This window comes from Prionailurus bengalensis, chromosome C2 (assembly GCF_016509475.1).
Source record: "Prionailurus bengalensis isolate Pbe53 chromosome C2, Fcat_Pben_1.1_paternal_pri, whole genome shotgun sequence".
Lineage (NCBI taxonomy): Eukaryota > Metazoa > Chordata > Mammalia > Carnivora > Felidae > Prionailurus > Prionailurus bengalensis.
Genome location: NC_057350.1, coordinates 131,454,200 through 131,480,141, shown reverse-complemented (window position 1 = coordinate 131,480,141; position 25,942 = coordinate 131,454,200). Strand labels below are relative to the sequence as shown.

General features: G+C 43.3%; 2 non-coding genes across 2 annotated transcripts; both read right to left on the bottom strand.

Annotated features, from left to right (window-relative positions):
• Positions 1-17,368: 17,368 nt before the first annotated feature.
• Positions 17,369-17,440, bottom strand: TRNAC-GCA. Its single transcript has one exon. It is a non-coding gene; the product is annotated as a tRNA-Cys (tRNA).
• Positions 17,441-20,179: 2,739 nt separating this feature from the next.
• TRNAC-GCA lies at positions 20,180-20,251 on the bottom strand. The gene has a single exon. It is a non-coding gene; the product is annotated as a tRNA-Cys (tRNA).
• Between the last annotated feature and the right edge of the window lie 5,691 nt (positions 20,252-25,942).

The window sequence follows — 25,942 nt, the reverse complement described above, 5'->3', positions numbered from 1 at the left end:
CAAACAACTGACCCCAACTTTAGCTCTTTTCTCTTCCTCAAATAATTGTTTATGGATGCTCTGACACTCTGAGGAATGGCCTAAAGGAAAATTCCTTCTTAAAAGAATGTATATCCCAATAGTGGGCATTAATTGATTAAATAACACCATCCCTGAGCTCCCTCTAAATTTATGCTGCCAGAAGGAAATGTAGAGGTGTTCTCCAAGAAATGATCCTTGGTACTGCCCATGAGGAATATGCTTTCCTAAGCTGGAAGTGATTGGACCTACCAAAGGGACTCGCCAAAAGGATTTACACACACCTTCCCAAACCAAGAGCAGATAGAGAACACTGATTACTGCAAGATACCTGTATGATACACACACACACACACACACACACACACACACACACACACAGTGTCCTGAATCCTGAAGTGATAGCAATGCCTCTTAGCTAAAAGCACTACAGGGGATAGAGAGGAGGATTTCTCGGGATCTCTGTGATGTTTCCCTTGGTGATGGGGGATATGTCCTTTCCTCTTCACCCTCCCCATTTCCATTCTCATGAGAATCCCTGCCATAGGGAGCCACCATTACCAATGGGAAGTGTTTCAAGTTGCTCAGACTCAAAAATGAATGAATGAATGAATGAATGAATGAATGAACAGGGGCACCTGGGGTGGCTCAGTCAGTTAGGTATCCAACTCTTGATTTCAGCTCAGGTCATGATCTCACAGTTCAGTTCATGAGATCGAGCCCCATGACAGGCTCTGTGCTGACAGTGCAGAGCCTGCTTGGGATTCCCCCTCTCTTTCTCTTCTCTCTCTCTCTCTCTCTCTCTCTCTCTCTCTCTCTCTCACACACACACACACACACACACACACACACACACAAAAGAAACTTTAGAAAGAAAGAAAGAAAGAAAGAAAGAAAGAAAGAAAGAAAGAAAGAAAGAAAGAAAGATGAGAGACAGTACATCAGAGAAACAAGAGCTGCTGTGTCGAGAACCCAAATAATGGTTCATGCTTTAGAGTACATTGGAGGGACATGAAGCACTCTATAAAGATTAGTTGAAAAGGAGATCGTGTTTTTAACTAGTGTTTAAGCAAAGACCAAAAGACCCATCCATGACCAGTAATAACAAGCATGAAGCTAACGTCCCAGAACAGATGGGATATACTAACAAAGTATACCCAAATACATCATAATTACTCTCTAGGCCATGACTGTAAGGGATAATCACCAGCTCGTTAGTGGGTGGAAAATGGACCTCTTGGGTCCTTTTTTGTGTAAGCATGTAAGTTAACTGTACCTGGTTCTCAGAACAGAATATGATTTCAGGAATTCTCAATAAAACTTTGTACCATCTTCATAAAATTCTGGGTGCAATATCCAGACATGCACCAAGTAGATCTTACCTTTTTGCAGGGTCGAGATTATGGTGCCACAACAGGGAGGAATCAGGCAGCATCGCCCCCGTAGCGATTCTCTCATTGTGAGCTACCTGTGTCAGGTGCACGCGGCATCAGGCATGTATCAAAGGAAATGATCACTTTGTATCATTTCCTCTAAGTGAATGATACACTCTATTGCTTAAGAAGCTGGACGCTCCTCCTTCAAAATGTATTGGAAACCATCAAACAAAACAAAGTTTTACAAACGTCAGTCAAGTGTCTTTATGTCCTAGCCCACTGTACATTCTAGGCTCCCTTGATCCAGGCAGACAGTCTCTTCACAGGCTTAACCCTTAAACCACCCTTAAACACTCTAATTTTCCAGGTGGCGCCAAAGATCTATGTAGTTAACTAGCACCAAGCAAACAGATGGAAATTTTCTCCCTTGACTCACTGAGTGTCCTCCTTGCCTTTCTAACTCATACTCGCCAGTTAAGGCTTAGATCATTTTTCACTTCCTTAAAAAAAAAAAAAAAACCTTCCTTGGCCACTCAAACCTTCATTGATCTCCCCCTTCAGTGAAACTTCTTGAGCGAGTATTGATTGCACCATAATTGCAGTATTTAATCACACACTGTCTTCTATTCCTTAAGGTTTTTTTTTAATACTATGGCATTTTCCAGAAAGAATTTGAAGATCTCACTACCAAAGCACTTGTCAAATAAAGGATTAAGTTCCAGGGTTTTTAATCATCTGGTTATGAAATGTTCTTCATCAGGAGCCCCACTGTTTCCTGATCTTACTTACCAGGGCAGTGGCCCCTAAAATGCTATAGACCAGGGTCACTGCCTCAGAAGAAGCTGGTGCTCCCTGGCGTCCTGATGAGTCTACCATCCCGCTGTGACATACCCACCACTTATGCCTGCTCCTGACTCACTCAGCTTGCCTTTCTGACTTCATCTTTCTCTTCTACCCACCAGCCTGGGCATCGCCTTTTTTCATAAGAGGTAACTGTCTCTGCTTCAGACCCAGATCTCTTCTTTTAGGGCTAGGCTTTAACCTGTCCAGGTTAAATGTGTCCTTAGCAGACTCTCCTGGGAAAGCCAGCTTTGGGCTGCTGTTCTAACATCCTCTTAATTGATAACCTTGCTTCAGGGGGCCTCTATGGGCCATTCGGCGGCTCTCTGCTGCCCTCTCCTGGCAACTTGTGGCATTATGTCAGCTCGTTCAAGGAACTCCGCCAGTTGCCTTAACTCTTTAAATTCGAGTAAAACCCTATGGATTTGGCGTGCCTGGTAACAAATGGTCACTTAGTATCTATCACATGAGATAATTTTTACATTTCGTTACTGTTTCTTTTGCAGTTACTTGCCTATCTCACGTTCAGCCACACAATCGGCTAGCCCTACCTTTATTAGATGCTGACAGATCCAAAAGGCTCTCCGAAAAAATCAACTATCTATACAAGACTTTTTTTTCTTTTATATGTATATAAAAGAAAATTGGAAATGTTACTATATGTGAGGCACTGAAATTTTAGGCAAGTCATTATACTGCTCTCTTTTTCTGATTTGTCATCCACATGATCACAGAGTTAGGTCTGATGTGTACAATGGTAATTCTCAAAGATTCATTTCTGTAAGACTTGCAAGGTCAGCCAGTTAAAAATTAAAATTTCTAGATCTCACCCTTAAACACTCTAATTTTCCAGGTGGGGCCGAAAGATCTATGTGTTTAACTAGCACCAAGCAATTCTAAAGCAAATGGCCCATGAAAAACACTGGCCTACTAGCCTGATTCTATTTTTATTTATTCTATTCCTTGATTCAGCCAAAACCACACACTCTAAAGCGTAGAAATAGAATACCAGCCTAACAAAGACCTAGGGTAAAAACAAACTTCCATGAATAGGCATCTTTTATAAGGACCATAATCACGATTCTCTACTTGCTGTGTGATGATTGCGGGGCCCAAAATATGCCTAACACCAGCATCTGATGTAAGAGACAGTGTTGTAATTTAATAACTCTCTTCCATAATTTATCACCCTGGACCCTGCAGCACACAGAGATGATGAATACCCGAGTCAGCAAATATTTTAGTGCCAAGGAGACAAGTAACTGCTATTTAGAGGGCACTGTGGTGTCCTTCCTTAGGACTGGAGACATGAACTCAAAGAGGTTTTGTTTTGTTTTGTTTTGTTTTGTTTTTTAATTGTGGTTATTTGCTTACCCAAATGAATATATATCAGAATAACTGGGCTCCCTAATATTGTTAAAGCAAACACCATAGAGAAAGGTATCTCCACCAGCTCCCACAGCTGCTGAAAATGTAGTTTCCCCGCATTTCCAGTGGAATGCTTGGTGGTAGAGATTCTCTAACACATACATGCATTGGAATCTCAGGGGCTCTTGTGAAAATGCAGATTCTGTTTCAGCAGGTCTAGCACAGAGCCCAGAGCCCGGGAGTCCGCAGTTTTACCAAGCTCCTAGGGATTCCAATGCTGTTGGTCTACAGACTGAGTAGGAAGGCTTTCCTCAGGGCTCTGCTCTGGAGGAAGGCTGCCTGCCTTGTGCCCCAGGTGTTACCACTTTAGGAGTGACTCTGGGCAAGTCAACTTTGAGCATTAGTGTTTTTTTCACGTGTCAAAAGCACCTCCCTCAAAGGTAATTGTGAGAGGGGCACCTGGGTGACTCAGCTGGTTTAAGCATCTGACTCTTAATTTCGGCTCAGGCCATGATCTCATGGTTCGTGAGTTCAAGCCTCACATTGGGCTCTGCACTGACAGTGCAGAGCCTGCTTGAGATTCTCTCTCTCCCTCTCTCTCTCTGTCCCTCCTCTGCTCGCCCGCTCACTCTCTCAAAAAAAATAAAAATAAATAAATTTTTAAAAAGAGTAAAGTGTGAGAATTAGAGGAGGAAGGCCTGTAAAGCATGTGGTACATGGTACATGGAGACCTTCCAATCCACATTCGTCTTCACTGCTGCTTGACAACATGGCTTCATGGAGCACCCGCGGCCATGGTCATCACAGTTCTCAGACATTGTTCCCATCCTTCCTGGATCATCTTCCCCCCTGCCTCTACATTCTTCACTGCCCCACACTATGCAACAGGAGGTGAGGTGAGGGGGTGGAAAAGACATCTGAAGATGGAAGAAGGAACCAGGAGTCCAGGAATGCAGCTCTAGAAGCCAGAAAGGATAAGAGACAGATTCTCCCCTATAACCTTCAGAGAGAGCATGGCCCTTCCAGCACATGCTTTGAGCCCAGTGAAGCTGACTTTGGACTCCTAATAATACAAATTATTATTGAACTGGCTCTTCACTGTAGTTTTCCTATTTTATCAGGGCCCCAACCAGGAATGTTCCCTTCCTTGTCATCCTACTAGAATGCAAATTCCCCAAGGACAACGATCCTGTCTAACTGTATCTCTACCAGCCACAATAGTGCCTGGCACATAGTAGGTACTCAATACACAGTGGGTGAATGAATGGCCTATAGCTGTCTCCTCACCAGTCCCTCTATCCAGGACCTGGAGTACAGCCCCTTGAGTTCAACATTGCTTTAGTTGACCCAAAACTCCATACTACCGATGCAACTGGATTCTAAGAAATGAATACAGTCAAAACTGCTTCCAATTAGCCACAGACAAAACAGCACAGAGGAAAGGTGTGCTTTTGCTTTGGTGAAATTGTCGAACATTTCTGGACATAAGAGTCTCCATTGGAAGCTTTGTTTTCCTTCCCAACTAATGAACTCCTGAACTGGGCCAGAAGTGGCAATTGGTTTACAAGCGGTTGCTCATAAAATTTCAACAGAGCCACTGGCTAGTTTGGATCCTATGAGGGCAGTAAAGTTAACTAGCACATACCAGAGACTGTTGTGTTTGATAGCACCAATATAATTGGTGCTTCAGTTGATGAAGTTTTGGGGTGATGGTAGGGTGGTCCAGAGCCTACGACCAAGAAAGAATTCTTGAAGACATCGTTGGTGCAAAAGGGTGATGTTATTAAAGCACGGGGACAGGACCTGTGGGCAGGAAAACTGCACTGGGGTTGTGACGGGTAACTCATTATATACCCTCAGGTTGGGATAGAGGATAGGGCAGGGATAGAGTTAGGGGTCAGGGTTAGAGTTAAGTCTCTAAGGTATTTTGGAAGCAAGGTTTCCAGCTGTTGCTTGAGGGGCTAGCTGTTGCTAGGGAAATGCCACTTGTTATTACCGTTTAATAAAACCTTAGTTATGAGACCCTTCAGAGATATATTGGGAGGCTATAAGCTTGAAGTATGATTGCAAGCATTTATCTTGGGTCAGTTGAGATGAAGGAAGTAGACTTACAAGATCCTCAAGGTTGGGATAATGTTAAGCTGAGGTTCTCTTTTGCTCCTAGCAAAGTGTCATCATCGAGGCAGATGAGCTCCTAGAGGGAGGTCACTCTGCTGGTCTCAAGGACTTGTCAATGGGCTGCAGGCAGTAAGGGAATTTAATTTTCCATTTGCCTTAGTTTCCCACATAATCATGGCCAAGCACTTAAACCTTTTTCCTTTGTTCTTGGATAGCCAGGAGTGTCCAAGGAATATCACACATATTCCACCTGGGCTGGGGGAGGGGGGGGGCTGCCAGCCTGTGTTTTGCCCTCAGCTTGCCCCAAGCTCCCTCATCAGTAATCAATAAGATACCAATCAAAAGCAGCTCAACTGGTCAGCACCAGATTCGCAGGGTTTTTTCCCTTCTCTTCTTTATCTAAATTATGGAATTACCCTTTCCTTCTTTTCATAAAAACCCCTTGATTTCCCCACGGAAGTAGCACATGTTTCTGGTTACTCCGGGATCTGTGCTCCCCAAAGGGTAATTCTGAGACCCCGAATAAAGGCCTTTGTTCTTTTTCAGTTTTGTCTCCTCTTCTCCATTGACACTCTTAAAAGCAGCCAAGTCATCACCGGAAAGGGAGAAGGAATGACCGTTTGTTGATCACAGATGAGGAGACTAAATCTGAGAGGTTAAGTGACCTGCCCAAGGTTTTTTCTTCAGGGTTGAGTAACCAGAAGGTTTTTACTAACCCCAGTGGTTCTGAGGGTGTGCTCCCAGGACTACCAATAACTCATCCCCTGGAACACACAGAAATGGCAAGGACGGCGCTTTCTTGCTCATTGTCTGCCGCTGACCTCTCACATCCACTGTCTAGCTAAAGGCATCATGCATTTTGCAAGGACCATTAGCCAGGCGTCTAACTAGACCCCCTATTCCTCCTCATAGTTCCATCACCAGCTCACAGGATTTCCCCTTCAACGCTCACATTCAACTAACCACATATAGGAAACATTTAGTAAATGCCACCTTGGGAATACAATGAAGACATACACATGTTGGGTGTGGGGACAAATGTTCCTCTACCTTTCAAAGGCTCTTCTGGCTGGTCCAAGAATAAAATTGACATGAGACAGATTAGCAGGAGAAAATCAAATGTACACTTGGGAACTGCACATGCATGAGCAATTCAAAGGCAGAAAGCTAAAATGAGGCTTTCATGCCATCCTGAGCTAAGGAATGGGATGGGGGCTGTGGCTTTGAAGGCAAGGAGGGTGACTCATAGGACAGTAGAAAGAACATATGTTTGGCAATTAAATGTTTGCCCTGCCACAAAGATGGGTCACTCAGTTAAAATCTATCTCTGGTATTAACTCTTATCTGGGAAAGGCAACCAATTTAGATTCTTCTAGGTAGTTAAAGGAGAGGCAAATTTTTCTCCTGAACCCAAAACATTTCCATTGCATTCACCTCAAAATAGTCTACATGCAGGGGCGCCTGGGTGGCGCAGTCGGTTAAGCGTCCGACTTCAGCCAGGTCACGATCTCGCGGTCCGTGAGTTCGAGCCCCGCATCGGGCTCTGGGCTGATGGCTCAGAGCCTGGAGCCTGTTTCCGATTGTGTGTCTCCCTCTCTCTCTGCCCTTCCCCCGTTCATGCTCTGTCTCTCTCTGTCACAAAAATAAATAAACGTTAAAAAATAAATAAATAAATAAATAAATAAATAAAGGGGGTGAAGCAGTGTAGATGAAACAAGACTGGCAACAAGTCAATGGCTCTTCAGAGTAATGGAAGTTCATTGTAATTCTCTCCACTTTTGCATGTATTTGAGAATTTCCCAGGACTCAGATAGAAAGAAGATGTGAACATTTCAGCCCGCTAAAGGCATGTGCTGAAACAGGGAAGAGGCTAGAAGCTGCAGGAACTTATAGGCAATGACTCCATGGTTTTGATCTCAAGACACCAGCTGGAGTCAGTTTCACTCATAGGTTCCAGAATGTTAGCAAGAAAACCCATCGACCCTAGAAAAGAAAAATCCCCAGGGGCACCTGGGTGGCTCAGTCGGTTGAGCGTCTGACTTCAGCTCAGGTCATGATCTCATAGTCTATGGGAGCCCCGCGTCAGGCTGTCTCTCTCTGTCTCCCAAAAATAAGTAAACATTAAAAAAGAAAAGAAAAATCCCCATATTCATACTAAAAATTTACTTATTATTTATCTAAAATTCAAATTCAACTGAGCGTCCTGGATTTTTATTTGCTAAGTCTGGCAACTCTACCAGTATTGCATTATCTAACCAAAATGTGACCATCAAAGGTTGGTCCAGGTGTATTTTCTATCTCAATCCCTGTCACTGTCCTCTCTTTACTGCTCATCCTCTATTTCTCCCCTTCCTTTCCAATACATTTTCCCCCTTTTTTCCTTCCTGGTGTCTTTATCGTATGGTTAATTTCCTCCATAGTACCACCACTGCACTCACAGAAATCCATGGAACATTTTCTCAAAATGATGCCAGTTGGGGATAAACCTAGATTCAAAACAAAGTCAAGTTAACAGCTCCCTTGTCTTGGCATTTTCTGAATTAACTGCATTTCTTTCCAGTACTGGAAACCCAAAATTCAAGAATTTAAGAAGATCCAGGAAGAAAAGCGAGCGAACAGAAAGGAGAGAGCCAGTATGGTCCTGAATCTCACCCCCCTACCACAGACAGGGATATTTTTAGTCTAGTCTGTTACACCTAAGAAGTGAATCTAGAAAATTGGTCATATTTAAGAAGAAAAGACAAGTTTTATTTTGCAGAAGAGAAGTTTTAAAAACCAGAACAAAACACAAAAGGGCAGGAGACTCAAGAGGAAAAGATAATGCATAGAACTCTTCTGCTGACATTTTGTAAAAACAAAAGATTTCACAAGAGTTCTAATTAGTCTTCAACCCCCATAGGTGGTGGATGGCATGACTTATTACCATATATTTACAAGGAGAGAAACAGTCTCAGCAGGGTGGGGAGGACTAACTGGGATTCTGGAGTTAAGGTTAAGTATGTGAGAAACCCAGCTTTGGGTATGAAGAACATGCAGGCCTCACTGGACCTCCAATCACTGGAGCCTCCTGGTGTCAGGATGCATTCCTGAGGAATCTTTTGTTTGCAGGTGACAGAAAACAAGACTGGCAGTGAATTTTCTGAATCTCATGACTGAAAACCCCAGGAGTTGTCTAGCAAGTCAGGCATCCCTTGCTCCAAGAGCTAAAACTACCTTACCAGGTCCTGGCCTTTTTCTCTCCATTTCTCAGCTTCCACTTCCTCTGTACTAGCAGCTCTGTCCTCAGAGTTTATTACTCCTTATGGTTTTTAGTTGGCGAAAAAGCTCCATCTTTTGCATACTTTCAGGTTCAAGGCCTGCAAGAAGTAAACAGAAAAAAAAAGGAGCCCTTTCCTAAAAGAAGCAGAAACAGTCCCTTTGAGAAGCACTCGCTGTGCTTGGGTTATGACTCCATTTCCTAACCAATCACTGTAGAGCAAGAAATGCAACCAAAGGATTGGCTTAGGACCCTGGCCGAGAAAGGGCCACCAAATAGCACATAGCCAGAAACAGGATAAATTCCTCAAGTGACTGCATCCTGCCTTGCGATCAAATCCCTGGATTCAACCGATCTTTCTCAGGGGTCAACCTACCTCCTGTGAATGAGAAGAATCCTGTTAGGGATCCGTTCAGAAGAGTCTGTGCCCATGCATATCAGCTCCTGCCCCTCAGAACAAGACTCAGAAGCGAGGCAGCATGAGAACGAGAAGGGAAAAGCCAGTGACATCAAGGATGGATACATCCAAAGCATGCCATGCGTATTCTTCAAACCCAGGCTGCCGTGTACTACAAAGAGCTCTGAGCAAGAGCTAGATGGAAAACAAAATGGCATGAGGTAAAACCCAGAGGCTACATAAGAGATCCTGGTTATGTTGCTGATACTGAGAGGCCAAACTGAGCTATGGGATGAGCTTTTCAATTCCCCGAGAAGAGAACCTGTAGGTTACCTGAGGGTCACCTGTGGCTGCCATGGAAATATGGGTAAGACCCACAGTCTTTCTTTATCATCTCCTCAGTTCCCTTTCTATAATTTGATTCTGACTGTCCATACCCAAGTGTGAATCCAACGAATAGATGTAATAACTATGTATTGTTTTTAGTCCATCCAAGATCTAGTTCCCCCTTTTTTTCTGGTAAAAGCATCCATTTTTTTTTAATAGATAACCATCCACTCTCAACCTTCATGTGGTTTGGATGGGGAAGAACCAACTCCCCAACTCTAGAAACAGTCAAATTATGATAAGAAAAGGGATAGGGAAAGGTAAGATAAAATAGGCAGCGAGGGAAAAATGAGGACCTGAGGTCCCTGGGTGGGGAAAAACGCATATTTTTAAAACAATGCTGGGAGTATCTGACCAGAAACTAACCCCCTCAAGCATAAAGTTCCTCTTAAGAATGTGACAGACACTATCTACTCTCCCTCAGGTTCCTCTCAGGAATTTGGCAATCAAAATACCTAACTAAAATAAGTAAACCATAAAACTTGTGCTATATGAGGGACAGTATGACCATGGTCTGACTCCTCACACAAGGGAATCGAGCCAATCAGAAGTCAACAACCCAGGACCTAGAGTTGTCCAGCCAATAAGGGTAGGACCTAAGAAGGATCAAGGGGGAAGGGAAGGGTGGGGGCGTGACCAGACCTTATAAAACAAAGTCCCTTACCTATTGTCCCCAGCATTCACTTTCAAAAGCCCCCTCTCTGTGAAGAGAGCTTTCATACTGTTCTTTCTTTCTGATCTTATATACTCTAATAAACTTTTGCCTGCTGCTCATTTTATTGTGCCCACCTCTTTATTCTTTGAAGCAGTGAGACAACAAATCCTGGGTATTGAGGTAAAGAATCCTGCAACAAAATCAGAGAACTCCGTGGCCATTGCCACATGAATGGTGCAGAAACAGGCCAATGAGACTTAATCACAGGGCTGGAAACACTAGAAAACTTCCTTTCGTCCTGGGGTGGCTAAGCCAGAAGGAAGTACATCTGGTCAACTGGACACTACTTGGAGAATCATTCTGAGAATAATGTGAACACAGAAAAAGGCAGACCCAAGAAAAAGAGAGAAACAGACTTCTGGTAACATGATCCAGGAACGTGGATCCAGCCATGTCTGAAGCCAAATATGAAAGCTAGATATTTTCCATTTAAATTCTTGTTTTGCTAAAACCAGTCTGAGTTGGTTTCTGTTGTGTACAACAAAAAGACATCCAACCAGGACCACTGCTAGCTCACAAGCACGGATGTGAAAATTAGCCCTGAGGGCTTCATGCTGAGCAAATCAATGGCACGTCTGTCTGTGCACATTGGAAACAAGCTCCCTTTCCTCTAGGCACACAGAGTCCAAATTAACTCAGCTAGTGGAGTGTGAGCCAGATTTCAGCCGCAACTCACCCTCTCAGATGAGCAGTTTTGCATTCTCTTCTAACTGCATATATTTATACGGCAGCTCTGTGCCTGGTTAACATACAAAAAGTTGGAACTTAGCTCAAGTTAATAACTCACCAAGTTAGACACAGGCAATTAGGGCATAACCAATACAACAGTTAGCAATCACAAGGTAAGTGTTCAATAAATGACTGAAACTTGTCATTATAAACAGATAAGACCCCTTGGATAGTGACATCAACCTGGATTGAGTATCAGAAATACATAGAAAGGGCTCTCTGTCTAGTGGCTAGTTAGGACACCTTGCCAAAGACAAAGGTGAGCACCTAGACTCTGCCAGAACGGGCCAACAGAGCAGATCATCTTAAGAATTGAGTGGTATGTGAAGGGGCGCCTGGGTGGCTCAGTTGGTTAAGCAACCAACATCTGCTCAGCTCATGATCTCACAGCTTGTGAGTTTGAGCCCCACCTTGGGCTGTGTGCTGACAGCTCAGAGCCTGGAGCCTGCTTCAGTTTCTGTGTCTCCCTCTCTCTCTGTCTGTTCCTCTCCCGCTCACACACTCTCTCTCTCTCTCTCAAAAATAAAAAAAATAAAAAAAAAAATAAACGTTAACAAAAAAAAAAAAAAAGAATTGAGTGGTATGTGGAAGGGAGCTTTCTCCAAAGATGGACTCTGTGGTTGTAAAATATGCCCCCAAATTTTTGAGACTCCTCCCATCAGAAAATAAAGCCTGGTTCCCCTCCCCTTGAATGTGAACTACTCATAGTGATTTGTTTCTAACAAATAAAATGTGACAGAAATGATGGTTTATGATTTCAGGGACTAGATCTTAAAAAGCATGCCTTACTCTCTCTTGGAGCCTGGGGCAGCACTGAAACTAACATTGGGCTAGTAAGGGCTGATCCTCCTGCAAGGGCAAAACCTGGTGGAAATATCAGCTTCCTGATCAAGCTCCAGGTAGAATGAGGTCCCAGGGGTTAAACTGCACCCGAATAAGTTGTCTGGAGCTGCCAGACACAGGGATGAAGGGAGGGGTAGAAATTACACCCAATGGCAGATCTAAGGTCCTAGTATAATGCAAAAGATGAGAGATGAAACTCAGAGCTGAAAAGGAGTGTATAATTGAGACAGCACACACAGTAACATCTCAGGGTGAAAGCTGGAAGAGGAGGAAGCTGAATCAAGCAGAACCCGCTGAGCTGGTCATGGGAGGAGGTGCTGGGCAAGCCAGGTTAAAGCCTTAAATGAGACTAGTGGTTTTAAACCTTAATGTGCAAGAGTAGCTTTCTAAAACATAAATTACCAGGCCCCACTCCCAGAGATTCTGATTCTAATGTCAAAGGAGGAACCTGATAATCTGCATTTCTAACTAGTTCCCAAGGTGCTGCTGACTCTCCTTGGAGAATGGCTACACTAGGCAGAAGGGCTGGAATTATGCACAGCTTCGGGTCTAAGTCTGCCACAGCAGGAAGAACGTGGGGAGGAGATATCTTCGAGCAGAGAGACATTCGTGTTCCCTGAATCTAATTAGGTATCTGTATGTCCCAACCCTATGTCCCCTTGATATTCCTTTTTTTTTTTAATATTTATTTTATTTTTGAGAGAAAGAGACAGGATGTGAGCAGGGGAGGGGTAGAGAGACAGGGAGACACAGAATCTGAAGCAGACTCTAGGCTCCAAGCTGTCAGCACAGAGCCTGATGCAGGGCTTGAACCCACGAACCGGGAGACCATAACCGGAGGTGAAGTCTGACGTTAAACAGACCAAGCCACCCAGGCGCCCCTCCTTGATATTTCTTAAGTCCCACCCTCTGCTCTGTGCTGCTCCTTTCACCACTGAAAATGAACCCACTGTGAAGTAATTGCTATCATTTATTGAGCAGTCACTATGGATTCATTAACATTATACCACTCTGACATCAAACTTAGCAAGAGGAATACTATAACTAACTCCAATGTACAAAATGAAAAGAACCCAGAACTTACAGAGGTTGGTTAACTGGCCCCAAATCATTCAAGGAACTGGAATAAAACTTTAGAAGTCATCCTAACTGTCTAACGGTGAGAGAGGTATACCCCTTTGGAAGCAGGAAGCCCAAATTTCCACAAAGTGAAACAAAACCCATCAGGCAGCAAAGTACCACGGAATGAGCTTTTGCTGTCATTATTTTTCAAAGAGAAATGAGACAGAGATGGTACCTTGCTTAATGAAAGCTTGGATGCAATTCATTTCCTTTCAAAGTAGAACATAATCGAGATGTTTTGATATTTTCCTAAGAACTCCTGCTATAGGGCAACCTTCAAAAACCACCAAATAGAAGTCAGGGGAAATCTCTGTGTTGACTATTTCCTTCTTATCATGTGCACAAATGACTGATCTGTAGCTCATTTATTTACGACTCTCACCCCAGGAGACAAAGCCTGTCCAACTCTGTTTGGCACTGGGTTAATTACAGTTGAACAGGAAAGTTGGAAACTGAAATGCCCAACATATCATTTATATAATCCATACAATAAATACCAAGCAGCATTTACACTCTTATATTTTAGATAAGTTTTGGAATATTGAACATCACATACAGGATATATTATTAAATGAAAAAGATCAGTTTATAAGAGTTTTTTTTTTTTAATTATGTCGTAGGCTGATGTCCTGATTTGGGCTCTCATGGCAGCAAAATTCAGGAATTCTAATTCAAATAGCATATTTGGGAGGTGACTACAGGATACACTGGTAGAGGAGAGGGGAAGTGAGACAGAAAAAGGGAAGCAGCCAATAAAGGTTGCTTTGTCATACAAGTTAACGCTGTGGGCAGCCCAGCTTAGTGCCATTGAGAACTCTGGAGCCGAGGTGGATGGCATCATGGCTGAGCTATCCCACGGGAGGGGTAAGGAATCTGGGTTATTTAAACAGCAACCTCTGCCAGCTGTTATTTGAAGGTGCTCCCAGGGGCCATTAATTCTCTGGCACTTCCAGCTTGCCTCAAACAGATGTAGAATGGGCTGTGGCTGCCAAGAAAGAAAGAAAGAACGAACGAACTCAGGGGAAGAGATGCAGATGTTGGCAGCTGGAATCAGGCAGAGATGGTATCTTGTTTAATGAAAGCCTGGATGCAATTCATTTCTATCGCCTTGTGGTAAAGGGTGAAGGGAAAACTGGCAGACCATCCTGACTGCCTGCATTATCTCGATACCCCAGAACCTAGAGCTAGAGGCAAAAGCTTACCTGCTATTAGTTTTTCACAAAGCGCGACCCCCAGGGAGGAGGGAGAGGGAGGTAAAAGGGGGAGCGAGGCAGAGAAAGGTTAGGTCAGTGCAAAGGTGCGTTTCCAAGCTGGTCATCATTTGTTAACAAGTGCAATTGATTGCTTGATCCCATAAAGCTGTCTTCCAGAGGGCATATGAGCTACAGCATCCCAGGACACTCTGTCCCAAGGAAGGGAGAGGAAGACTTAGCCCTCAACTTCTGTATCTTGTTGGTGAAAGGTTTTCCTCATGCTGCATTAACTCCTCAACATTTCCAGGTTCTGGGGGCACCAAGGGGGCCTCATGGCCTCTCATAACTCAAAAGCAAGAGGGAAGCCAAGAGTAGGAAGCCAGAGGCAGCCATCATTGATAAAGTCAATGCACACTTGCCACTGCAATGGCAACCAGGGTAGAGAAGCTGGCCGAGGGCCTCAGGAACAGTGAAGGACAAGAGGATCTGAGATGTTGCCTAAGACATGCCTGATACATTTTGGTTATGTTTATGTGTACATACATAAAACATACACGCACATGTCCCATCACATTTAACAGACAACAGTTAACAAAAGATAGTGGTAGAGATGCAACCCAATTTTATTCCCTCCTATAAACTTTGATATATGTTTAAAGTTTTATACAGTGAATGTATTTTGATTTTATAATGGGTAAAGGTCATGTGGACAATTTTAGAAAGGGAGGTAGAGTAGTAGACATTTATTTTCCAAAGTAAAATAAATCAGCAAACAAACAAACAAAAAAGATAGTATTCTATGTTTTACTTGATGGGCATACACAAAGTTGTCTTCTTCAACAAAAGTTTGAATCTTTTAAGGGATTGTTTAGAAGGCAGCAATAAGTTGTTTTTTTTTTTTAATACTTTTATTTATTTTTGAGACAGAGACAGAACATGAGCAGGGGAGGGGAAGACAGAGAGGGAGACACAGAATCGGAAGCAGGCTCCAGGCTCTGAGCTGTCAGCAGAGAGTCCAACGCAGGGCTCAAACTCATGGACTGTGAGATCATGACCTGAGCCAAAGTCAGATGCTTAACCTACTGAGCCACCCAGGTGCCCCAAGTTGTTTTTTTCTTAAATGTGAGAGGTATAATTCTTGCCTTATAATAGAATCAGTTTCCAAATAACTTAAGAATATACCTTGTTTATCTTGTATCATTCATTTATTCATTCACTCAATTAGCCAAAAGTTGTTATTCATCAAATACCTTGTGAGCCCTTACCATGGGCAAGGTACTTACCAGTCGCTGGTGATAACAAGAAGAATCAAAAAGAATTGAGTAGGTAAGATCAGTTATGGCAGTGAAAGTTAGTACTCACTAACTATCCAAATGCTTTCTTCTCTTTCCCAGCCTCCACTGCAATGACACTGGGGACATAAGACTAGGTCTGTCTAATGAACTGTGAGCTGAAGTGAGGCATGTCACTACAGGGCTAAGGCAGCTGGGAACTTATGTGACTTCTCCAACTCTCTCTACCCCTGCAGCAATGACTCTGGAGGTCCCATTGTGCTAGATGGACATAGTTGCCAGAGGGTGAAGGACCACCACACCCACTTCAGATCTTGCACCAATAATACAAATCTTTGTTGTATTAAGCTCTTGAGATTTCAGGGTTGACACCACACTATTGCCCAAGTTAGTCTGACTAATACACAGACCTATAAACAATTACAATATGCCATGTAATAATATTAAAAAGAGGTAAATTCAATGTGCTATTGAAACAAGCAAAAAAAGGTTAATTAACAAAGCTAGAGTTGCCATTTATACTTCCAGTACTAAGTCACAGTACCCCCATGAAGGAATATATTTCCCCATGGCCTGGACTGAGTGCAGACTTTTTTTCTTGTTCTGGCATCCACAGAACAACAGACAATCTTATGGGTTATTGTTTAAACCTAGTAAATGTACCAGAGAAGCACATCCAAATACATGAACACCAAAATCCAAAGAGACCCACCATGTGATATGTTTCCTTCTGTGTGGTATCTCACTTCAGAAGGTATATCCTCACAAGCTTCAGAGCTTGTACTCTTAACATTTTACAATGTAGCAGACTCCTAAATGTTTGCAGTGCTTTTCTTCCACCCCTAGTAAGACGGGAGGATAAGGGCCTATGACCATGACCTTTGTGATATTTTTCCCCCAAATCTACAACTTTGGCCTAATCATGAGGAAACATTACACAAACCCAAAGTGAGGGGCATTCTACAAAATATCTGACCAGGACTTCTCAAAAGTGTTAAGATTACAAAACAAACAAACAACAACTCAAGGAAAAACTGAGTAACTGTCAGAGAAGGAAACTAAGGAGGTGTTATGACTCCAGGCAGCATGGCATCCTGGACTGAATCCTGCCACAGGAAAAAAGACAGTAACAGAAAAATTGGTGACATCTGAATGATGTCTATGGTTTGGCTAATAGTGTTGCACCAATGTTTATTTCACAGTTTTGATAAATGTGGCATGGTTATGCAAGATGTTAACACTAGGGGAAGCTGAGTGAAGGGTATATGGGACATTTCTATAGTATCTTCACAACTCTTCTGTAAATCCTAACTATTAAAAGGTTAAAAGTTTGAAGAAAGGAGGTTAGAAAGGGTCTGGTGAATAAGATAGAATACACAGAAAGGAAAAAACAAAGGTCCACGTGAGAAGATGCAGGTATGCATATGTGTATGTATGTTTGTCTGTTGGTGGGTCTGTGTGATGGTGTGTGGGTCAGGATGTGTGCATGTGGTCGGGGGACATCTGGTGTGTGGGATGTGTGTATATGTGTCTGGACGTATGGCTGTGTTTATGTGAATTTATATGCACACAGCTTTACTGCGAGGGAATTAACAAGCCAAGGTACTTATGTGAGAGTGAGCACATCCTTAAATTTTGAGCCCTAGGCACCTTGCTTTCCTCACTCTACACCCAGTATTTTAATGAAGCTGCCAAGAAGAGCAAAAGAACACAGAGGGGGCACCTGGATTTGAACCAGGGACCTCTTGATCTGCAGTCAAATGCTCTACCACTGAGCTATACCCCCTGATGGTAACAAGCTGCACATAAATACTTATTTCACTTTTATGAGTTACATCATACTTCATAAATACCTTTTATGGCTCAGATTCTTCCTGGACTTAAATTCATCTTCAATTCCCTTCCAGCCACACCAGCGCCTGCTTTTCCCAGAGCATATATACTCATTCTCTTCCCAGCACCTCAAGCTGAGTATAATTCTCCAGTTTTTAAAACACACTACCAACTGCCTAAAAATCTCTGGGCGCATCGTGAATGTTTCTCCCCCCACCCCCACATCAACAAACGTTTTAAGTTTTATGGGTCACCAACAAGTATTGGACAGGGAGGGAGTCTTAACTGGGTATCCACAAACTTCAAAGGTTCAGATGTAACTCCGATATTGTAGGCAAATGTTGTGTATGTACGTGCATCGTATATTGTGTACGTTTTCATCAAATTTTCAAAGGGGACCTCATCCAGAATGAACTGTCTTATTTTACAGTCAAACAACAACAACTAGGTATTCCAAAGTCCAAAATTCACCTTTGAGCACCTCTGATTCCTCTTCTCTTTGGTTCCAGTCTGAGGATTTTTAATCTTGTGTACCTCTGAGACTGAGCAGAAAGGTCAAGGAAAACTGTCATTGCAACCAATCCTCCCTGAGGAGGCCTGTTGCCTCCTTGAAGCTGCCGAGCGAAGGCAGCCAGAGGTTCCGCTCACAGGCTCTCACGGGTCCCAGATACCCATTCCCAGTCACTCCACTCTGAGGCTTTCCAGGAACCTCAGAGTTCACACCCAGGGTGCCCCAAACAAACCTTTCACCTTCCTGCCCAAGCCTGCATCTCCTCCTATTCTGCTTTGTTGTAATAACGACAGTGCATAATTACTGGACACTTGCTACTTGCCACACACGGGACTAAAGCTTGCACCCATAACTTCCCAGAGAATCATTACGAAAACGCCATAAAAAAGACGTTATCATTAGCATATTGATTTTGCAGGTAGGGAAACTGAAGCACAGAGTAGTCACACACAGCCAGGAGGTGCTGCGGCCAGGATTCCAGTGTACTTTTGGGGTGCAGCACCCGGCCTGACTCCTGAACCATCTGATCAGTCTCCCCCCATCTTGGCTGGTGACACCACTGTGCACTCAGTCATTTGGTCGAAACGCTTACAACGGTGGCGCTTCTCTCACCGGCTCTTCTCCAATTCCAGGTAATCTCTGGGTATTGCTGATCATGGCTCTGACTTCACTTAGGTTCATCCCAACCCCCACACCAGCAGTGCCACCACCTCCTAAATGGCCTCCCCGCCTCCACCCCTTACAGCCATCCCCCTGCTGCTCCCCAAGCAGCCTGTTTTACAGTGGAGTCTAGAGGCACCTGGGTGGCTCAATTGGTTGAGCTTCGGCTCAGGTCATGATCTCATGGTTCATGGGTTTGAGCCCCACATCGGGTTCTGTGCTGACGGTGGGGGAGCCTGCTTGAGATTCTCTGTCCCCCCCTCACTCTGCCCCTCCCCCCACTCGTGCTTGCTCTCTCAAAAATAAACATTTCTAAAATTTTTTAATTAAAAATTTAAAAATTCAATGGAGTCTATCCAGGTCATGCCCCCTTTAAATGCCTTCCTGAAAGGCTCCAAGTTTGGATCCCCAACTGCCTCTTCATCTTCTGACATGCCCATGTCACCTCTTGTGCTCCTGCTGCCTCTACCTGCATCCATCTGGCCCCAGTCTCTGCCCAGGCAGCCTTGTCTACCTGGACCTCGGCCACCACCCCGCACACCCCTACCTCCACTCCACCCTCTGTCCTGTGAGATATTATTTATCTTTGAAACTGTGATTTGCCATCAGCAACTCCAAAAGCCTCCTTTAACCTTCCCTCCTCCACACAGAAGGAGTCACTGTCTCCTATGCACTGAGGCTGGCACAATGACATGCAGCTCAAATTGCTCCGATTTTGTACTTTGCAGGCCTGCTCCCTGGATGAGAGCACACTGAGGCCAGGGGCTGTGTCTCAGTCACCTCTGGGTTCACACTCTGCACGGCTCTGGCCCACAGAAGGCACTCTATATGTTGTTCAGGCTCCTCTAAAGACACAGCATTGCCTGGGCTGTGGGCAGGGGTCTGGTCCACTCTGGATCCTGAATGAAGGCACCCAAGGTGGGAGAGCTGAGCTGCAGAAAATGAATTGGGGGCGGAAAGGAAATAGAAACTCCTCAGGCTTTAGAGCAGGAAAAGAGTGCAGCTCCCTCACCTTCAGGCCAGTTCATGCTCAGCCCTAGTGGTGTTTGGGGAAGACTATTCCCTGACTTTCCCCAGGTCACTGCACAGGGTGGGCACAGTCGCTAAGCTGCTGGGTTGACCCTGCAGCCAAAAGTTCTAAACCTGGATGGACAGTCCTAGCACCTTGGGAGCATTACTAAGTGGAACTTTGTCACACAACTTTTAACACTAGAACAGTATGAGTAGTATGACAGAGTCATTGAGGCTGTGTGCTCTGAGTTCAAACCTTAGGACTTCTCTTTGTAGACTTTTTTGACCGTTAGCCAATTACTGAGCATCTCCTCATGTCAAATGAGGAGACTGATGGCACGCATCTCGTAAAATTTTGGAGAGAAATGAAGGAGATAATTAATGTAAATAATTTAGACTGATGCCTGGCCTATACACAAAGAACATTAGTTATTTATTCAACCATGAGCTATGGAAAATAATAAAGCTAAAGTCGATCCAGATTCTTCTGAAGCAAAAACTAGACTGTACAGGGGGCACCTGGATTTGAACCAGGGACCTCTTGATCTGCAGTCAAATGCTCTACCCCTGAGCTATACCCCCAGTGAAATGAGCTTGTTTTTATAGTCTATCTCTCTCTCAACTTACTGGTTCTGAAACCTCCAGTGACTCAGGGGAGCTATAATTAGAGAGAATGCTGCCTGGAAGCAGTCTGGGCATTATAAGTCTTAGAAGTTTATTATGAAAAAAGACAGGATTCCTGAGAACTAAGCTCCCTGAGCCTCTTCTTAGGCTTCCCAATACGCACAGCCTCTCTGTCCACTCTATGAGACTCACATAAACAGAATCTCAGTTCCAGGTAAAAATCATCAGGTTTTCCACAAATGGCAACATCAGTGTAGTGTCGATGACTGGATTCCTGTCACACTTCCTTTATAGCCAGAGCTCCTAGCAACTGAGATTCTCATTCCTCTTAATGACTTCACAGAACTGAGCTCAGAACTGATACTCAATAGATATTTGTTTCATTAAATTGATTCTGGGGAAAATATGTGTAAATAATTATTTGTGTGAGATAGCTTTTCCAAGCCATAACTGTAAGATGGTTTTAATCCCACAAAAACAGATGACCCCTGAGTTACATTCGTATGTAACATAACTTGCCTAAAACTTGGAAAACTGTCAATCCCAAAAGGTCATTTGATGAAGAAAAACAAGGTTCCAAGCAAGAGCCTTTTATTTATTTTTTTTTTAATTTTTTTTTAACGTTTATTTATTTTTGAGACAGAGAGAGACAGAGCATGAATGGGGGAGGGGCAGAGAGAGGGAGACACAGAATCTGAAACAGGCTCCAGGTTCTGGGCCATCATCAGCCCTGAGCCCGACGCGGGGCTCGAACTCACGGACCGCGAGATCGTGACCTGAGCTGAAGTCGGACGCTTAACCGACTGAGCCACCCAGGCGCCCCAAGAGCCTTTTAATCAATGAAGTAAATTATGTATCCTGGTCCTACCTACCACCAAAATTCCTTTTCAACTTGCAAACACAACCACAATTAGAGCCACCTATATTTCATGGCTTTATATAAAGGTACCTCTCACCCTAATAAACGGTTCAGGTGCTTCTTTGAAAATCTTGAATGCTTAAACCTATTGAGAAGTGTCTCTTCCACTGATTTCCCAGACTACATACATTTTTCAGGTCTTTTCAAAAGATCCTAAGTTTGGGTGGGTTGGTCATTGTGTGTCAGGGTTGTGGCTGGTTGGGAGCCCAGGAGAGGGAGAGACTCCATTTCATTCATTTTCTCCTCTGTGGCAACCTGGAATTGAGAACTAAGAAAAGAATCACAATGCATGCTCTGCTCATTGTTCTTTCCCCATCCGGAACATCAGTGGGAGTTGAGATTTTAGCAGCAACAGAAGTAGTGTGTGCTCCATATCTAAGAACCAGCATTGGAAGGGATTTGGAGATCATTTATTCCAACCACTTCTTTTGCAGACTAAGAAACACAGATGGAGGGAAGCCAAAGACCCTTGTTTAAAGTCACAGACATCCCAAAGCAGGATCAGAACCAAGGGTCCTCCCTACTACCAGCTCCTTGGAGACTCCTCACTGCCAGGAATGATATAGGTGCTCAATGAACATTTGTGGAATAAATGTCAGACTTATTGTCAACTGGAAACTGAAAAAGTACAAAGGCCTTTAGTTGGAGACTCATAATTGTTTCAGGGAGCACAGATTTGGAATGGAGTAGTCAGAAGAGCATCCTAGGGTGCCTGGGTGACTCAGTCATTTGAGTGTCCGACTTTTACTCAGGTCATGATCTCATGGTCTGTGAGATAGAGCCCCGTGTAGGGCTCTGTGCTGACAGCTCAGCGCCTGGGGCCTGCTTTGGATTCTGTGTCTCCCTCTCTTTCTCTGCCCCTCCCCCACTCGTGCTCTGTCTCTCTGTCTCAAAAATAAAATTTAAAAAACATTAAAAAAAAAGATTTTTAGAAAAGTGTCCTGCTCATGTGGGGAAAGTAAGGTATTCTCGTGAGGAAGAAGGATGGGGTAAGTATATGATTTAGAGAGGAGGAGAGGAGGGGAGGGGAGGGGGGGAGGGAGGGGGGAAGAGAAGGGAAGGGAAGGGAAGGGAAGGGAAGGGAAGGGAAGGGAAGGGAAGGGAAGGGAAGGGAAGAGAAGAGAAGAGAAGAGAAGAGAAGAGAAGAGAAGAGAAGAGAAGAGAAGAGAAGAGAAGAGAAAAACTACTTTTGGAGCTGATGGGTTGAGCTACTTCTGATTACTCTCTTATTGATTACTTCATTAGTGCTATCAAACAAAACTGTTGCAGGTGCACAAAACAGCACCACTTGCCCTACCTACAAGCTGGGGATCAGGAATGATGGTTGAACTGACCTGCTGTTGTATTCCTAACTTCTCTTCCCTTCACCATCATGATATCACACACATGAACTGGCTCTCATTGTGGAAATATAAGTAAAAGTTAGTATGTGTTTTAACTGTAAGGTATACAAGCCAAATAATCTAACCTGAGCTCCAAAGCCCATCACTCAAAGATTTACATCAGGGCCACAGAGGAGGAGGGGATGACAGCACAAAACATCTGCAGAAACCTCTGGAAAACTGTGGCAATTATTCAAAATATGCTCAACCACAGAGTTTTGGACTGAGTCTTCCTAATATTTCCAGATCCCACAGGACTATTTCATAATGGGAATGAATTAGAACTTAAGCTTCAGGAATCAGAAGGCTTTTTCCCCTTATATTAGTAATTTCTCCCTTACCTTCCTTCTAATCAAATTCTTTTTCACTTTTTAATCCTCAGGTGTAAAATGGGGATGTTGCGATTAGAAGATCTCCTTAAATTTTTCCAATCCCAACAATGTATGACTCACAAATTCCAAATTTAGCTTCAGTGGGGGACTAGATAAAAAGTACAAGCATGGCCAAAACATGGTAGCAAAAAGTGATTAAAAAGAAGGAATATATTACTGTGGCCACAAGATTTACCATCAGCCTTACTACCCTAATTCTTCCTCATTTTATTCCACACAAGATATGTTTTCTTATAAATATCTATGCTCTCTGAAAACATGTTCAACATCACTAATCAAAAGAGAAATGCATATCAACCACAATGAGCTATCACCTCACACCCCTTAGAATGGCTGCTATCAAAAGAACAGAAAATAACAAGTGTTAATGAGATGGAAGAGAAATTAGAACCCTCATACACGGTTAGCGGGGATGTAAAATGGTGCAGCCAACTATGGAAAGCAGTATGGTGGTTCCTCAAAAAATTAAAAACAGAAATACCCTGGGACACCTTGGTGGCTCAGTCGGTTAAACATCCAACTTTGGCTCAGGTCATGATCTCATGGTTTGTGAGTTCAAGCCCCACGTTGGGCTCTGTGCTGACAGCTCAGAGCCTGGAACCTGCTTCAAATTCTGTGTCTCCCTCTCTCTCTCTGCTCCTCCCTTGCTCTCTCTCTCTCTCTATCAAAAATAAATAAACATAAAAAAAAACTTAAAAAAAAAAAAAGAACTACCCTATGATTCAGCAATCCCACTTTCTGGTATGTGTTTCGAAAAAATTCACAGAAGGGTATCAAAGAGATATATGCACACCTGTGTTCACTGCAGTATTATTGACAATAGCCAAGAAGTGGAAGCAACCCAAATGTCCATCAGCAGATGAATGGATAAAGGAAATGTGGTATAAATATACAATGGAATATTATTCCGCCTTGAAAAAGAAAGAAATCCTGCAATTTGTGACAAGATGAATAGGTCTGGAGGACTTGATGCTAGGTGAAATAAGCCAGATACAGAATGACAAATAATGCCTGATTCCACTTTCATGAGGAATCTCCAATAGCCAAATTATTTCTCTCATAGAACTACAGTGTAGACAGAATAGTGGTTACCAGGATCCGGGTGAAGGGGGAAATGAGGAAATGCCGATCAGAGGATACAATTCACTGAAGCCAGATGAGTGAGTTCTGGAGATCTAAGGTACAATATAGGGCCAACAGTTGACAATATTGTATTGTGTGTGTAAAAATTTGCTAAGAGGGTAGATCTTATGTGAAGTGCTCTTACCACAGAAGAAAACATCTATTAAAAACAAGTAAATAAAAAAATGTTTAGAAATAAAGGGGATGAGGGGGAACTTTTAGAGGTGAGGTGATGAAGGTTTACAGCCTTGAATGTGGTGATAGTTTCATTAAGTGTGAACTCATTTCCAAACTCAACAAGTTGTTGTATACATTACACATATATACTTTTTTTTTTTTTTACATCAGTCATACCTCAATAAAGTAGTTTAAGAAAAGAAAGAAAAAAAAAGTAGTCATTGAGGGCTGGGGGAAGAAAGGAATTGTTTAATGGGTATAGAGTTTCAGTTTTGCAAGATAAAGTTTTAGAGGTCTATTGCACAACAGTGTGGACATACTTAACACTAATGAACTGTATGCTTAAAAATGATTAGAATGAGGGGCGCCTCGGTGGCTCAGCTGGTGAGGAATCCAACTTCGGCTCAGGTCATGATCTCACAGTTCGTGAGTTTGAGCCCTGTGTCAGGCTCTGAGGCCCTGTTTCAGATTCTGTGTCTCCTGCTCTCTCTGCCCCTCCCTTGCTTGTGCTCACTCTCTCTCTCTCTCTCAAAAATAAATATTTAAAAATTATTAGAATGGTAAATTTAATGCTGTATGTTTTTTTTAATGTTTATTCATTTTTGAGAGAGAGACAGTGCGAGCTGGGGGGGGGGGGGGGGCAGAGACAGAGGGAGACACAGAATGTGAAGCAGGCTCCAGGCTCCGAGCTGTCAGCACAGAGCCCAACACAGGGCTTGAACTCAACGAACCATGAGATCATGACCTGAGCCGAAGTCAGACGCTCAACCAACTAAGCCACCCAGGTGCCCCTAATGTTATATGTTTTTTACCAGAAGAAAAAAAACCTATGCCCAATATTAAAAAGAACTTGAGTAATGAAGCAAGCTACTTCAAAAAACCAAACACATGCCCATTGTAGAAATGGCAGGCATATCTAAGTGCTTACCTCACTTGATGGAAAGCTACTTCACAACCTCCAGCTTCATGAACAGATTTTGCCTGATTCACAGACCAAGAAAAATTCTTCCTCTAACTCCAAGGCAACCCCAAATGCCTCTCTCTGCTCCCAGCAGGGCATACCACCACCTGGCATTCTCTATTCCCCAGATGGTCGCTGTATCATTTATTTTAGCCCCCCCCCCACTTAACAAAAAAGCAAAATGAAGCTAATATCATAGCCTATTTTTCTGTTCTTGGAGAAGCCGCCTCTGGATTTAGACCCACAGTCCAACCTGCAAATCCACCTGTCCTGTGCTCAGGTTTTCTACTCTGACCATACATAGTCTAGAGAAGTCATTCAAGTTTGTGATAACCTTCTAGCCAGGTGAAAGAAAGTTGGAGGCTGGTGCCTGTTAGTTTTACTACAATTGTGTGTGTGTGGCAGGGGGTGTCCCAGAAAAAGGGCATCCAAATGAATTGTCATGGGGAAGATTGGCCAAATGGTATTTTCAGTAATTGCTTTGCAGTTTACATTACATCTCCAGAGCCTTCAAGGAAAAGTCATGTGCTCTGCAGGTTATAACCCTGAGGTCACAATAAGTGTTGTATTTTACTTTAAAACTCATTCTCAAATTCACCATCTCCTTCTCCCCTTCTCTCTTCCATTCTTCTTTCTGTCTCTCAAAGCAATCTAGATTCTCCCAAGGTTCAATTTATTCCCTAAATGAAACAACAG